The 15,878-nt window shown below is 56.5% G+C and overlaps 2 long non-coding RNA genes across 3 annotated transcripts; one reads left to right on the top strand and one right to left on the bottom strand.

Annotated features, from left to right (window-relative positions):
• Positions 1-514: 514 nt before the first annotated feature.
• LOC110352230 (uncharacterized) lies at positions 515-4,423 on the bottom strand. Of its 2 annotated transcripts, XR_002400878.4 has the most exons (4): positions 3,816-4,423; positions 2,476-2,566; positions 1,244-1,437; positions 515-1,117 (listed from the first exon to the last, which is right to left on the bottom strand). It is a non-coding gene; the product is annotated as an uncharacterized lncRNA (long non-coding RNA). The 2 variants fall into 2 exon arrangements; XR_003499798.3 differs by having other exon boundaries at positions 515-1,437; positions 3,816-4,421.
• A 277-nt stretch (positions 4,424-4,700) lies between these two features.
• Positions 4,701-13,178, top strand: LOC119718011 (uncharacterized). Its single transcript, XR_005268589.2, has 4 exons — positions 4,701-4,789; positions 7,639-10,053; positions 11,144-11,509; positions 11,750-13,178. It is a non-coding gene; the product is annotated as an uncharacterized lncRNA (long non-coding RNA).
• The last annotated feature ends 2,700 nt before the right edge of the window (positions 13,179-15,878 follow it).

Consider the following 15,878-nt stretch of genomic DNA (forward strand, 5'->3'; position numbering starts at 1 on the left):
ATCGCCTCCTGAAGTGCTTAAATTGAGGCTTGAAGCGTTCCAGCTGCCCTCTCCTGGGGAGTTGAAAGCAGCAGAAGGGAAAGGGATGCTGGAGGATCCTCAGGTGGCCCTGCAGCGAGCTGTAGTGCTGGAGAGAGAGCTGGGGCTGCTCGGATGGCTCCTGGATATATCTGCAGGTGGCCTTCAGCTGTGCCCCAAACCGTGTGCTTCTGGTCCCAGCTAGGGCAGGAAAAGCTCCTGGTACAGGCGGTGTCTGAACCAGGACAAATGGACGAGACACATTCCCAGCCCTGGGCACAGCCAGCTCCTTCCATGGGGTCCCCTCCGTGCCACCTCATTTTCACCTGGGGGCTGATTTGGGCCAGAAAACCTAGCTTCTCCCACCAGCCTGGTGCTCGGATCCCAGCGCATGCTGGAGACCCTACAAAAACAACTCCATGAGCACCGACGTGGCCCTACAGGCCCTGCCTTCACTCGTGGGCAGGATTCCCCCTGGGAACAGTACCTGGGGAAATCGGGTTTGCCATGGGTGTTGGCCTGCTGATGCAAAAACCCTCCTTAGGTGAAGGAGAGAAGCAGAGCAGAGAGCTAGACGGGCTGGTGAGAGCAAGCTCCAGGTGCTGAGAGCCCAGCTGCCGTGATTAATGGCACTTCTCAGCAGAAGGTGCTCGAAACTGATGTTTTCTGGAGAAAAGAGAGTGAGATCTCTGCAATAAACTAGGGAGACGTTTTATTTTTTTTTTAAATTTTTAAAGGTGTTTCAGCTGATGCAAGCAGTTGCACCTTCCCAGGTGTCTCTCCCTGCTTGAAACCCTTAAAAGAAGAAAAACTGGTGAGAAAAATTGCTGTTTGGGTCAAGAGACAGCCAGACTGGGGCATCGTGCAAGTGGGGCAGCACCACCCCTGCTCCCCGTGTGCCCTCCGAGCTTCCCCCAGCCTCTGGGATGAGAAAAGCTCAGATATTCCCCCATCACCGCCCTGACCCGAGGGGGGCAGCCTGGAAATCAGGCAGGACACGCGTCCCTGGGTGCTTTGAGATGACCCAAAAAGCAAACCTGGTACCGCAACAGAGAGCTCTCCCAGCAGGCAGTGTTTCAAGGGTTGAACCGGAGCTGGGCTGTAACGATGTAAAAAAAAAAAAAAAAAAAAAATATTAAGGCAGGCTTTTGATGCTCCAGCTAGATCTTAAAAGGGTTTCACGTTTCCTAGAGCAGAAGCACCAGAGTGCTCTGCATCTGTTTACTATGCAGAAGGGTCAGGAACGGCTCTTCTCCCTCCAGGGTCCCCGCAGCTTCGCTAGCAGAATTAAAAGGCACACGCAGAGCTCCAGCAACGGGTGAGGAAGGGAGGAGAGGGGAGGAAGAGAAGAGAAGAGCCTTCTGTTTCATCCCACCTGCTCCGTGATGGGGACTTGCCCCGGAGAGTCGCAGGAAAATCCTGTGTAAATGGAACATAAATGTTTTATGAATTCAGCCCTGGTGGAGTAAATTAAAGGGTCATTAATGGCCTCATTAAAGAGCTTTGCACTTTGTTCTGAATTATGAAAGCTATCGTGCAACGTTAAAACTAAATGGAGTTTTGGTCGGGGTTTTTAAACTCTTTAACTAGTTCTCTCTCCCCCTCTGCCTCTCTCTATTCTTCTCTCGCCTTCATTTTTTCCTTGTGATGAGAGATGTCTTTCGAGGGAGCCGCCTGTAGTGCTACAAACTCCATTTCAATTATAAATCTCCTTACGCTCCGCTAATTGCCCAGGATTTTTCTCGAGAGCTGCCTGAGGTTAACGCTGATGAAGAAAGAGCCCTCTTGTCTCGAGCTGGGGCCTCCCTCCTGCCTCTGGCGAGGCGTCAAGCTGGGAATCACCTCCAGTGGCACCCGAAGGGGATGTGGTGGGGGACAACAGCGGATTTTGCTCTGACTTTTCCTTGGTTTGCAGCCGGCTGGGGAGAAGCCCCAGGCAGCACCCACCCCAGGGCAGTGCTGGAGCCCAGCTCCTCCATCCTGCTCCTCTCCATCTAACAGCGCTCACCCCTGACACCCAGTAAGGACACGTTTTGTGTGATTTTAGGTGTTGGTGTGGCTGGGTGTTAGCAGACAGAGGGTTTTGGATGGGGCAGAGGTGCAATGCCCTGGCCAGCCCAGCCAAGGGGACTGGGTGATGGGGGCCAGACCCTGCCTTTACACCAGGGTAAGGGAAGAGCACACGGGGCAGCCTCACCAAGCAGATAAAATCCCCATCCCAGAGCTGCCATCAGCAGCTGGTGGTGGTGGGCGCAGCACCACGGCACAGCCAGCCCTCCCCTCCCCTCCCCAGGCTCCCCCCAAGGCTCGTTTCTTTGACTTATCGACTTCCCTCGCCCTCTGCGAATTCTTCACGCAGCTACACAACAAATTAAACCCCTTATTAACTAATTAAGCTATTTATCCAACCAGGCAGGAAAGAGAGGAGAGGTTGTTATTATTTCTATTTTTACATACCTGCCAGAGGCGCACGTGCCCGAGCCACGCGTGGCGGACGGGTCCAGCTGCAGGGTCCCCGCTGCTGCCCAGTGCCTTTACCAACAAAACCCTTTGGAGAGAAAACGTGATAATTTTTTATTTTTTTTTTTCTGCTTAATTTTCACACCTGGGAGCTATTTGAGTGTCTTGAAGGGCCTCATTGACTTTTGGGGCTCCAGCAGTGGGTTTGCTGCGTGGAAATTTGTGGGGTGCTCTTGAGGAGCATCCCTGGTGGCTCCGGCATCCTTGCAGCCCCCGTGTCCCCAAAAGTGCCATCTGTCCCCTGCAGGGACCCCTCCGCAGCCCGGTGTCACCGTCCCCAGGGTGTAAGGGTTGGATGGAGCTCGGGGAAGAGATTCTTGCAGGGTCGGGCCCCGGGAAGGTTTGGGGTGAGCACTGCGATGGGAGCGCCTGCAGAGTGTGCTGTGGCTTCAGGGATGCTGCGAGAGCCGGGCATGGGATTTTAGGGGTTTGCCGTGAAAAATCCCTGCTGGTGGCACGGCAGAGGGATGCTGGGGAGCCGGAGCTGGTCTGCACGGGGGGAGGATGTGAAAGTGGAGGGGGCTTGAAGGGGGATGGCTGCAGGAGCAGCCGAAGAGCCCCAGAACTGCTTTGCTCTGCTGCTCGCAGGGAGGTGACCGATAGGGACCGAGGGAAGGGGTGGGTGTGGGTGGGGAGGGAATTTAGGAAATGATTTCATCCTAGGGTCGATTTCCTCGGGGAAAGGGGAGGCAGGACGGCACCAAAACACCCCCCAGGCAGCTGTGGCTGCGGCTGGCTGGTGAAGGGATGGAGCTGGAGAAGCCTTTGGCCATGCAAAGCCCCAGCAGGAACACGCGGGGCAGGGCACGGCCAGCCCACACCTGAAAAAGAAATCTTTCCCCTCGGATACACGGCCACACGCTTATTCCTCTAACAGCTAACTGAGTCAGCAGGAGCAAACCTAGCTCAACTGGTGTCTCAATCCGAGCAAATAGGGAAAGGCTGCCAAACCTGAGAATAAAACCCGCAGTGATCTCAGACATCTCCCTCCTGTATGGTACAAGGGAGCAGAGCAGCGTTCAGCCAAGGCGCTGGTGCGGGGGGATCAGAGCATCCCAGGGACAGCCCCGAGCTGTGCCACGGGCAGTGAGCAAAGCTGGGTGAGCAAATCGTGCCAGCTGTGATGGGCACTGCCAGACGGGGGCATGGAGGTGGCTTCGGAGCTGCCCTGGGGACAGGCAGGGGGTGGCACTCCTGGCTCCGTGCCGATAGCGTCCAGGCAGAAGCTGGAGGAAAAATATGGGGTTGTCCCGCATCAGGATGCTCCTCCTGTGTACCTGTGTGATTCCTGGAGCTGGAACTCCACCTGGGGTTCCCTGGCTGCTCCCACCCAGCTGCTGGTGCCCACAAACCGAGCCTGGTGTCCCCAAACCAAGCCTGGTGCCCATCCAGCCCCAGGTAGTGCTGAGCCCCTGCCGGCTTCCCAGTGTCAGCAGCCAGGCAAGAGGGATTAAACGGAGTGAGGACAGGCAGCGTGCCTGACTGTTTTCCTAGAAGAAGGCATTCAGCAAGCTCAGCTGAGCTATAAATACCCCGTAACCTCCACTACGTGCTGGGGAGCGGGCAGGGGGGGCTTTTCTCCCTGTAAACAGACGCGGAGCAAAGAGAGCCGCGGGGAACAAAAGCTACCCAAGGACTGGAGGCGAGCGCCGCGGCTCGCTTCGGCTCCAAGGCGTTGCAGCATTTCTCGGGCAGCCTGTGGCCACGGCCAGATGCTTCGGGAGCCTGTCTGGAACCCAGGCTTCGGACTTTGTGTTCCCAGATGCTGGGGGCTGAGGCATTGCAGTTGATCCTCCTTGTTTTCTAAAGGCTTAACAAAGCAAGTTAAGCAACCTGAGAACAAAACAAAACCGTTCGAGTCAGGATGGAATGAAGTTTTTGGGTTTTTTTTTTTTGAGCTGCAAAGTTTTCAGCTTTGCATGGGGCTGAGGGTTGGATCCCACCAAGGTGGCTGAGGGCACTGTTCAGGGAGCAAGGGGGACACAGGTCCCTCTCCTTTAGATGTGCTTTGCTCAGGAAAAGCCTAAAAGTGTTCCCCATGCTCTTTTTTTTTTTTTTTGCCATACAAACCCCAGAACAGCAAAAGGGAGGGGACAGAAGCATTGTTCCCCGGCTGCGTTAGGAACAGTTTGGTCTCGTTACAGCCTGCTCTCACCTGCTACTAATTTTCCTCTGGTTGCGAGGGCCCGGGATTGTTTGTTTGTTTGTTTGGCTGAGCGGAGAGGGAAGAAGAGCTGCTGGATGTCACTCGGTGCGGGGAAATGACGGCGAGCTGGCGGGGGCACGCGGGGTAACGGGTGCTGGTGGGGACAGGGAGGGAGCTGCAGCACCGAGACCCTGCCTGGGGTTTTACTGATGCACAGGAGGCTGGAGGGGCTGCAAGGGGGTGCAATGGGGCAGTGGGTGTCCCCAGTGCCTCTGGTTTTGTGCTGGGGGTGAGCTCTGAAACCAGCTCCTGAGCTGGCCCTGCCTGGTGGCTCAGGGCTGGGTGTCTGTCTCGCCAGGAGCTGCAGGACGGACAGACACCCGAGTGTGAGGCTTGCAGTCCTGAGGCAGCAGCAAGATGCCAAAATGCTGCTCCCATCCCATCACCGGGACACAGGGGCTGCTGATTTATGGGGCTGTGATGGGGAAATGGGAAAGCACAGGTGCACGGGGAAATCCTGTTGAGCGCTGGGGCTGGGAATGCCCGACACCAAATCTCCATCCTCTGAGCCCATTTGTTCCCCTCCATCACCCTCCTTCCTGCCCCTGCACCCCATGGGGCCCTGCCGAGGTGTGCTGGAGCTGCAGGGTGCAGGGGCTGCACGTCCCCAGCTGGGGATGGAGGTGGCTGTGGGGCTGTGCCCAAGGAGCTGCGGGGCTGCGGGACGTCTCCGCGCCTCTCCTGCTGGCCCTGCGAGCGCAGCACATGGGAGCTGTCTCGCGTTATTGTGACAAGCAATTATGGTGATGTGAGCTGCTAAAAAAAATGACTTTATTAGGCAAAAATGGCCTGTAAACATCCCGGAACAAGCAGGGCTGTTTAAACAGCTCCAGATTTTGCGGGAAGGTGGCTGCTCTCCTCCTGCTCCTGCGCCGCGCCCCGGCGGCGATGTGGCACCGCGGTGGCACAGGGCACAGGGCTGGCACAGCACTGCCCGAGCCTCCTCCTGGATGAGTGTTAATAAACCCACAGCGCCGGGGCTGCCTTAGCGCTGCCTCTAATTGGAGCCATAAAGTTAAACTCGGCCACTTAGGGTTCTGCTGGGAGCTGGGGCTTCCATTTGCAGGCTCCCCCGCGCAGAGGAAGGGCGCTGCGCTGGCTAATAGGTGTTAAATCGGAGCATCACTTTTTAATAAGCCTCTTAATGGCATGACGCGGCTCCTTGGCAGCTTTGGGATGCCTCCATTATGAAACCCCTGTGCCAGGGGGAGCCAGGGAAGGTGGAAGCGGTGCCAGGGCTGCCATCTCCACGGGATAATGCAGGGGCGATGAGCAGAGCCCAGGGGCGCACCCGGGTCCTGCGTTTTCTTCTTTGGGACCATCCTCTTCACCATCAGGACCATCCTCTTCGTCACGGTGCTGCTGAGGTGCCTTGCCTAGGGTGAAGGTCCTCGCTGCCCCTCGTCCTGCGTGCATCACCACCACCAGATTCCAGATCTCACCTTCGTCACCCCCTGGGGTGCCCCCTAAAAGTGCTGGCTGACTGCATCCAGGGCCATATTCCTCCCTCACTTCAAAAGCTGCATAATTAATGGATAATAATAATAAAAAAAAATATCCAAACCCTTCATTCTCCCCATTCCAAAGGGGCTCCTCTCCCCCCGCTGCCCCGCGTGGCTGCTGACCCCGAGGGGACAGCATGGACGGGACCAGGAGCTGCCCTGCAGAACCCAGCTAACTGGAACCAGGAGGGGAGCCTCCGGGCGGCTTCCACGTGGGTACTGCTTACAGAAAGGGCTGGGCTCCCAAGAAACAGGCACTATTTTTATCTAATCCCTCTGCTTTAATAACAGGGAGTTGGAGGGGGCTCGTTATTAGTAATTCAGAGGAGGGCGGATAAGAGTCCCCGATGATTTCTGCAGTCACGTGCTGCCCCGCTGCCGCTCCTGCCTTGGCTTCTCCCACCAGGAGGGGTGGGAGGGGGGTGCTCGACACATCCTGATGGTGCTGTGCTCGCCCAGAGCATGGGATGTGCTTCGCACGTGTCCTCCGGGCACACTGAGGTTTTGCTACAGGCACCCACAAGTAGGAAGCACTTGTTCAAAGTCAGGTCCCTACAATGCTGGGGATGGGATGGGATGGGATGGGGTGGGGTGGGGTGGGGTGGGATGGGACAGGTTGGGATTGATAGGATGGAATGGGATAGGTTGGGATGGATGGGGTGGGGTGGGGTGGGATGGGATGGATGGGATGGGACAGGTTGGGATTGATAGGATGGGATGGGATAGGTTGGGATGGATGGGATGGGATAGGGTGGGATGGGGTGGGATGGGGTGGGATGGGATGAGATGAGATAGGATCAGATTAGATGGAATCAGATGGGATGTGATGGGACAGGACTTTCTGTATTCAGTACTGATGGGCGGGGGGGATTTGTCACTTCCAGACCAGGCAAATTTGAGGCCAAAGCTGTGGAAGGGAATGGATGCAATTTTTGTCAGTTCCATCCGCGCCGGCGAATGCAGATCATGAATTACACACCCGCCAGATGACAGGCTGACATTTTAGCTCCAAACATTCTCCTATAATTAGAGAATCTAATGCAATACAGGGAATGGCTCCATTTTACACACACATTATCGTAATGCCTTTAAATAAGATAATTGATTATGCCTCTGCATAAGAAAGTAAAATATTCGGTGTAATTAAAACCGACATTCAGATTTTGGCATGCTGACAGGTGAGGCCATGTGTCATTTTATAAATCCTTAAAGTGATATTCACACCCACATTTGAGTTCTTGAAGTTTGGGGAGAAGAAGAAAAGAAACCCTCGCTGCCGAGTTGTTTTTTCATCCTGAGTTCAAATGTGTTTTGAAGAGGGATTTCTTTCTTTTTCTTTTTCTTTTTCTTTTTTTTTTTCATTCCTTCTGCTCTCATTTGTCTTCATTTCAGCCTCATACCTCCAGCTGACACAAACCTGTGCTCACACCGCCGGGAGCAGGGCTGTTGGTGGATGCTGTCCGAGCAGGGAACCTGGCCAGCAGCAGAGCCCTGCGAGCAGTCCCTGCACAGCACCGCTGAGCTGCAGGCGGTGTCTGCTCCGTCTTCGATGCCCAAACCACTGCCTGGTGCTGAGGGGCTCAGCCTGGAACAGAGACCTGCCTGTAGGACCTGACAAAGGGTTTTGCCAGGAGCCCTGAGACCCTTGGGGTGGTCAAGGAGCCTGCCCCGATGTGATGGATGGAGGCGTGGGGCAGCCCAGGATGGGGCGTTCCCGGGAATCCAATTTTTGTGTCTGGAGGTGCCAAAAATGCTCAGGACCCTCTAAGAAACCTGCTGCCTGGGGCTCCAGCAGCTGCTGATGGTTTATGGCACTGATCCCCACTGCTGTGGGCTCACGCCTCCTGTGGTCACCGGGCTGGTGATGGGGTGTGAGGTTTCGGGGGATTTTTTGGGTCTTGAGAAATTCTCTGAGTCTGCGCAGATGTTGACCTGCTGCTTCAATTTTTGCTGACTGCTGCACCTGGGAACTTTGCAAACAGAGGCCTGGACACTTGCAGCATACCCAAACCATCCCAGGGCGTCTCTGGTGAGAGCTGGGCAGAGTCCAGGCAAAGAATGTCTGCGCCCTGTGCTCTGCATCCATCCCTGTCCCATCTAAGGGGGATAAAAAGGAGCTGACAAAAAGGAGCACCAAGGCTGTGAGCACTGAACCTGCCTCCAGTCAGTGATGGGGACTTGGTGCAACCCGCTCAGGTGGCACCAGGCAGCACGCTGCTTCTTTCCAGCCAAGCAGACCTGCTAAAGGCTGTCCTCTGCAGCCAGCCTCACCTGCCAGGGACCTCAGGGACCTCCCCCCCGGACTCTCAGTGACAGCCTTTCCTATCGTACCCACCACCCCAGCTGCCTCTCCATCCCCTTCCATAACCCCATCCCCATCCCTAACCACATCCCCATCCCTAACCCCATCCCCATCCCCTTCCAGCCCCCCTGGTGCCCCGAAATCCAGGCTGACCATCTGGGCAGGGCTCAGGAGGAGGAGGAGGAGGGGCAGGCAGCTCTGTCTGCTCCGCTCGCATTAGCAGACGGCTCTGGCTTTCTCCCCCTCTCTCTAGGCCATTACCGCAGGCTCGCGGGGCTGCGGTTGGCAGCGCGGGGCGCCGGAGCCCGCTGGGACGCCGGCCCTGCAGCCTTCCTCCGCTCTTAAGTGGGCTTGTAAAGAAAAACCACCCCCCTGTGCCTGGAAAACAGAGCCGTGTTAAAGCCGGCTTGTTTAAACGCAGCGCACGGCCTTCCCTTGGCAGGGTGGCGAGGGCGAGGGCAAAGGGTCTCGCTCCTGGATGTCCCGGGAGCAGGGGGGTGGCTGTAGCTGGGGATCTGGTACCCATCCTGCAGCCAAAACCTGAGATCATCTTGGCTGCGGTCACCCCAGGGAGCAAGGGTGGCTCTGGCTGCGGTCCTGCAGCCCCCAGGAGCCACCTCCAAGGTCCCCACGGGAGCACAGGTAAATGGCACACAGGCACCCGAGGCTGGATGGGCCACTGCAGGTGAGAGAAAACCTCAGTGCGGTGAGGTTTTCCTTGGCTGGATGGGAATTTGTGTGGATCTGGCTTTCTGGGGCTGCCTCCTGCACCCCTCAGCATCCCGCATCCCTCGGCACCCGGAGTCCCCCAAGGCACTGCCCTGTGTGGGGACTGGGGCTGGAGGGACAGCTGGGGCAGGGAAAGGTCCCTGAGGTGCCTGCCCAGGGCAGTTCCTTTCCTTGAGCAGCCCACCAAAGGGACACGGGGCAGTGCGGGGCCACCCCGCTGTCTCCTCCTTACCCTCAGCCATTCTCCCTGACCCCCCACTCCCCCTTTCTCACCTGATCCCAATAAAACCACGAGCAGCATGCTCTTCCCAGTGCTCCCCTGCTCCCACCTTCTCCAGGTTCACCCCGCTCACGACGACCACCCCGTGAACCACGTTCCCTTTCCAAGCACCACCTGGACATCCCCAAGCCTTGCTGCACCCTGCTACCAGCACGCTGCCCCCGGGCTGTCCCCCCCCGAGCCCCCACGCAGGTTCCCCAGCCCGTCTCACGCTCCGGCTCCAGCTCTCCCCCCTTTCCTCCGCCTGCGCCCGCTCCTCACCCTCGCACACCCCCGCGGGATGATGCACGCCGCGGAGGAGCGTGCGCGAGCGGCATTAGTCACCGCTCCCGTGGGAGGGAGGGAGGAAGGCTGCGAGCAGAGGAGGAGGAGGAGGAGGAGGAAGAGGAGCGCAGCCACAACGCGGAGAGAGGCCATGGCCACCCCTGGTCCCTCTTTTTTTGGGGGGGGGCGAAATGGTGGCAGTGGGCTCGGGGAGGCTGCTGGGGTGGTGGAGGTGGGGGCACCGCTGGCACGATGGGGGGCTGCGGGGAGGGAAGGTGCCGGGCATGTGGATGGGGTTGGGGAGGGAGAGAAGGAGGAGTGCAGGAGGATTTTGGTTTGCCAGGGAGCTGTGGTGCTCCTGGGCAGCGTTTTGGGGGAGGAGGAGCCAGGTGCAGGGGGATAAAGCTGGGGATGAGCAGGGCAGGGGACAGCAAAGCACCCCAGGCGGTTTGGCTGAGCGGTGGCTGGGGTGCGGGTGAGGAAGCAGGGCAGGAGGGGAAATGGGCATCCACAAGGTGGGTGAGAGCTCTTGGGGGGGGGCTCAGAGCAAAGGGACGCCCCCCTCTGAGCAGTTTCCAAGAGGTGGGAAGGAGACAGCCTGGCCAGCCTCCCTGCACTCTGTGGAGTCCTGTGGGACTTTTCTGCTTTTCCTTGCTGTCCTGGCACCCTGCAGCCCGTGCATGGGCTCACACCCCCTTGCCTGCTCCAGGCTCTTCTGGGGGCTGAGGAAAGGTCTCCCTGGAGCTGCCCTCTGGGGGACTGCTCCCCAAAGCCTCTCCCTGCCCAGCCTGGGGCCTTTGCACGTTCCTTGGCGGAGAGGCGCAGGGCTCAGCTCTGGGACGAGCTCTGCTCACCCTTCCTGTCTGCAGCTCCCAGTCCCGCGGAGTGTGTGGGCAGCAGACCAGAGGAGAGGGCACCACAGGAGCCTGCTGGTGCTGTCTCCTTCCTTACAGCCAGCCCAGCCTGGCTGCCTCTGAACGGCAGCGCAGGGAGCAGGTGGAAGCACAAACCTCTCTGCCTCTCCTCCCCTCTCCGCCACCCGCACTTGTCCCTGCCACCCCTCTCCTTGCCCAGGGGTTTTGTGTGCAAGGCAGGAGCACACCGTGCACAAGGACAGGACCTAGTGAGCATCCCTCTTCCCCGAGCTGCTGCTTCTCAGCTGTCCTTGTGCCACACACCTGGGTCTGCTCCGTGTGTGCCACACACGTCCCTGTGGCTGCACCTGAGCCTGTTTCAGCCTTGCCCAGCACACACAAGGTACTGTGCACACCACTCCATATTTTACCTTTTTACCATATCCCAACCCTCTCCTGTGCTTACAGCTCTTTCACCATCAGGCTGCCGTGACTGTGCTTTCCCCACGGACCACGAAGGGACTAAAAAGATCATCCAGACTGGGGCAAAACAACACATTTGGGCACTAAGTGGTGCACCCAGCTCCAGCCCTGCCCTTCTCCCGACAGGGGCTGAGTTGCCAGCCTTGGGCTGGGGTCCTCAATCCCATCCGTGCTCCCTGCTCCTTGGACTTGCCAGCAGAAGATGAGCATCAGGCTTTCCGTAGGGGCTGCTGGTTTATCTGTGGGCACCGGCACACCGATGCGCTGCTCATGAATCACAACATCTCTTATGCACCAACTTCTTCGAAATGCAAAGCTCTCCCTTGGTATTTCGGCCCAAAGTGAAGCCGGGTAGGTAGAGAAGAGATGGGTGGGAAGCTGCGCAAGGTGATGTTTCCACCTGGTGTCTGGCACGGTGATTGCATCAGCATTAATTGCAGCGGAACCTGCTGCCCTTTAACGCAGCTCGGCACACGTCGTGTCCTCAGCCTTCCTGCCTCGGGCTGGCTCTGGCTCTGAAACAGTCTCTTGCATACATTTGAAACAGTTTGTAATTAACAATCACATTGTTTTCCTTTTGAATGTCAACAGAGAGAGAGGAAACAGAGAGATGGAGAGCTGCGATGCCGATACGACTGGGGATTGTTTTGCTTTCGCGAAATGATTTTTCCCATTTCGCAGCAAATTCGGTGCTGATGAGCCCGAAGGCTTCGCTCACCCATGTGGCACGAAGCCTGGGGAGCAGGCAGACATCTGGAAAAATGCTCTGCTGTACCTGTGGGGAGGCAGGAAATTTGCTCTCGGCTGCCCCGCTCCCTTTGCCCCATCTTCTTGGTGCTCACACAGAAATTCCTGGCACCGTGAATAGGACCTGATGGAAAAACCTGCAGAAAGGGATGAGGAAAAACGGGGCTTTCTGGGCTCTGCCACAGGTTCCTGAGCTACCCAGCGTGTTGGAGCAGAGGGGGCTTCATTTGGAGCCTTGGCTCGGCAGACAAGAAGCAGATTACAAACTTCTTCAGTCCTGGAGCAGAGCTGGGATGGGAGGATTGCTCCCTCCATCTGTTCTTCTCATAGACAATCTGCCTTCGAAAGCCACCGCCGCATAAATCTGGAGAAAGTGTAAATGCAGGAGCACCTGAATATTGTTTAACAGATGGGGACACACATTTTTCAGGCGGAGATTTCCCTTCCATCACCCCACTTATTTTAGAGGTGTTTTTCAGGACCGTCCCGTGACTGCCTGGCACTGAGCTGGCGTCCCAGCCTCCGGTCTGCGGCCACTCGAGTTAATTTTCAGCAGCAAACTTTGCTGTGTGAACACTCTCGTGACATTTCTGAAACTTGCTTTCATCTCTTTCGGTGCCTCCTTCCCTTCCAACTAAATTCCCGTTTCTCATCAAATGTTTCTGGAGGATCGTTGGCAGGGAGCAAAGCCGTGCTCTGCCCTGGGTATAAGTCGGCTCGAGGAGCTCATCCGTGCTCCTGCAATTCATTCTGAAACCCTCAAACAAACGCAGTTAAACACAAAGCCAAGTTTTGCACCCTGTGAATGCCTCTGCCCACATGAACTTCTCTCCGTCTCTGTGCAGGCAGCCCGGGAGCTGCCCTCCTGGTGCCGGCGCTCCCTTCTTGCACCCTTCATCGCCGACAATCCAGCACCTTTTGTCCAGCGCCGTTCAGCTGCACCAACCCGAGGGCCACTACAAACTTCCAGACAGAAGCAGAGCCGCAGACTGCTGAGTGGCAGGAAGGAAATTGCTTTGCTTGCAACCTTTTCACAGCTCCGCAGGCTGGGACCCCCAGGACTCGCGGACTGCGGAGAGGTGCGCACGGAGCCGGCGTCCCCTAACATCCCTGGTGGGAGCAGGTCAGCGTTTTCAGGCATTTCATGTGGATACAGGAGGGAACAAGGAGCTGCTGGAATTGCAGCGGGTGTTTGGATACTCTTGATGGACGGGGTGCTGTTCCCTCACGGTGAGCCTGAGGTTGCCAGCCCGGCTCCTTCTCCTCCTGTCAAGCACAGGGGCACAGCGATGCCGTGGCGCTGACCCCTGATGCTCAGAGCTCGGGAGCCTTGTCTCCAAATTCAAACAATGACATTAAATCCTGTTTTCTTTTCCCTTGCCTTCTGGCTCTGGAACTAGTAGGTTGTGCTCAAATACCACTCACAGCTTTTATTTATTCTCCCCCCCAGCCACAAGAATTAGAACTTTTCTTTCTTTCTTTTTTTTTTTTTTTTGTTTTTTCTTTCTCCATGTAAACTGGAAGCTGAGTCTTGCTGAATCACCTGTCTCAGGGAGCTGCAGATTTAAGGAAAACACTAAATATTGGGAAGTTTGCAGCGGACACCTGAGACTTGGCAGCACTGCCAGGAAATGAAACCAAAAGGTGGTGGAGTGCAGCCGTGCTGGGGAGGACAGCACCAGGGCTGTGTTCGAGGGGCAGGGGCAGCCCTGGTCCTAGGGCAGGACCCCACGGCTGTGACTGAGGGCTGTGGGATGTCACATCGGGTGGAGATGGCAGGCAAGGAGCTCAGCCTGGCTGCTCCCCTCCACTGCACCTGCACCTAATGGGGGATCAGAGGTGAAGGGTTTCTTCTGGGTGAGGTGGGCAGTGGCTTGGGATGCTGGGCCAGCAGCAGGGGGTGTAGGGTGGCAGCTAGAAAAGGGAAGGGACAGCAGGGATAAGGCTGAGAAGTGGGAGAAACACAACAGATGTCCACAGAGCCACCTGCATGATTCCTCCAGGCAGTCCCAGCTGGACCTGAGCAGCCCGTTATCAGCACGTGGACCCCCACAAAATCCAGCTACCAGGAAAGTCATGGCTGGAGGAGAGAGCGTAAACATAAGAGAAAATATACGTGCAGAGGATGGACGCCAGATTTCTCAGTTTTCCTCTCTCTTTCCCTTTCCTCTCTGTTCTTCAGTTGTCGCACTCTTCCTGGGAGAAAGTGGCTGTTGGAAAACAGAGAGAGAAGACGACAAACACTGCTGTGGAATTATTTAACGAGCCAGAATGAATTGCATTTGAAATCATTTAAATGGGATCTGGGAGTATTTAACTGCAGCACAGGAACTTAACAAGAGTGGGAAAGGATTTTGCACTAATTGCTGGCAATGATATACCTACGGAGAGAGAACATGCAGCAATTAGTAAGCAAGGCTGTAATTTCAGCCTAAGGTCCCTGCCTGCCCCAGAATATGGCGTGGATTATCTGCTGGAAGAAAGACAGGGGCCTTGGTCCTCAGGTGCCCGGAGAAGGACCAGGAGAAGCAGCAGAGGTTCTCGTTAAGAAGTCATTAATTGAGTTTTTCTTGTAGGAGATGGGTCTGGTCAGCCTGGCACGGCTCAGGTTGGTAAAAGCAAACAGATTTCAAAGCCCAACCCATGCTGTGCACCTGCAACGGGATGGTGTCCTGCTGAGCTCAGGGCATCCTTGGGGCTCCTGGGTTTGGGATAGAGCAGGATGAGCCCAGGGAGGTGGGGCAGGACCCTGGGCTGATGGCTTGCGGGAGGGCAGAGGTAGGGGCACGGAGCCCCCAAACTGAGCCAGGGGTCCTACAGCGATGGTGGGGGGAGATGGGAGGAGGAGGGATGGGATGCTGCAAAGGACTCCTGCTCACAGCCATCCCCGGAGGCTGTCCTCGCTGCAGGAGGAGGCAGAAAGCCACAGGTCTTGGCTGAGCCTCTGCCCCCGTCAGCTGCACGCAGCCTCCGCCAGCCTCCGCTCATTGTTCCCCGTCCCCGTTCTCTCCCCGCGATGCCTCCGTCTTCGCTTTTTGTCTTTCAATCAGCTTTCATCTCAGTAATTCCCATTCAATGGTTAGTCCCTGATCTTTCTAATTGAGATCAGAGCTCCGTATAATAGGGAGGGGGGAGGGAGACTATTTTTAATTTGCTACGTTCCCATTAATAACAAGTTCTAATTAAAAAACCTCCATCTTCCATCCTCCCAAGTTCAGAGGAAAACTCTGTGACTTCTGTTGGAATCTTCTCCTGATAAATTGGTACCACAGCCTCCTAGAACAGCTGGTCCTCTTTAGCAGGCATAGTAATTAATGGGAATAATAAATGCATTCAGAGCAGGTCCGTAACCCTCCTTTCTGTGCGCTCAGACTTCTCTTTGCATTGCAAGAGACGCACATCAACATTTCCACTGAACAAACAGGCCCAGAAGAGCTGCCTGCTTCTGACAAACCTGGATTTGTCAGCACCTTGGGGCACGAATGGTGCGGGGTACGGGGAGGTTCCCTGCTGGAGGTGGTGGGCAGCTCCTGCAGCAGCTCCTGCAGCTCTCTGCCACCCAGGAGCAGCGCGCTCTCACTCAGGTGCACGGCTGGCACAGTGCAAACCCTTGCCTCTCAAATCTCACGGGGATATTTTGGGGTGTTTGCATGTGCCAACCCTTCTAGTCCAGCCAGGGCCAGCCCTGCCTGTGTTCCTGCGTGATGCTGCCCTGCTACCATGGCAGGGGACGTAAAGTGAAAAGGAACCTCAGGGAGGGAATTTGCTTTTTCACTTGCACAAGAAGAAAGGGGACCAGGATTTTCCTTTCTCCCCAGCTCCTCCTTTTCTGTGTCCATCTCGCTGCCTGGGATGCATTAGGGCGGACAGGCATTACTGCCTTGCAATGCCCATGCAGTGAGACTGTGAGGAAGGTGAAACAAACACTTAGCATAGGCTATGGCCACACTGAGAGGCAGGGAGGAGACCCAGG

This window comes from Anas platyrhynchos, chromosome 11 (assembly GCF_047663525.1).
Source record: "Anas platyrhynchos isolate ZD024472 breed Pekin duck chromosome 11, IASCAAS_PekinDuck_T2T, whole genome shotgun sequence".
Taxonomy (NCBI): Eukaryota; Metazoa; Chordata; class Aves; order Anseriformes; family Anatidae; genus Anas; species Anas platyrhynchos.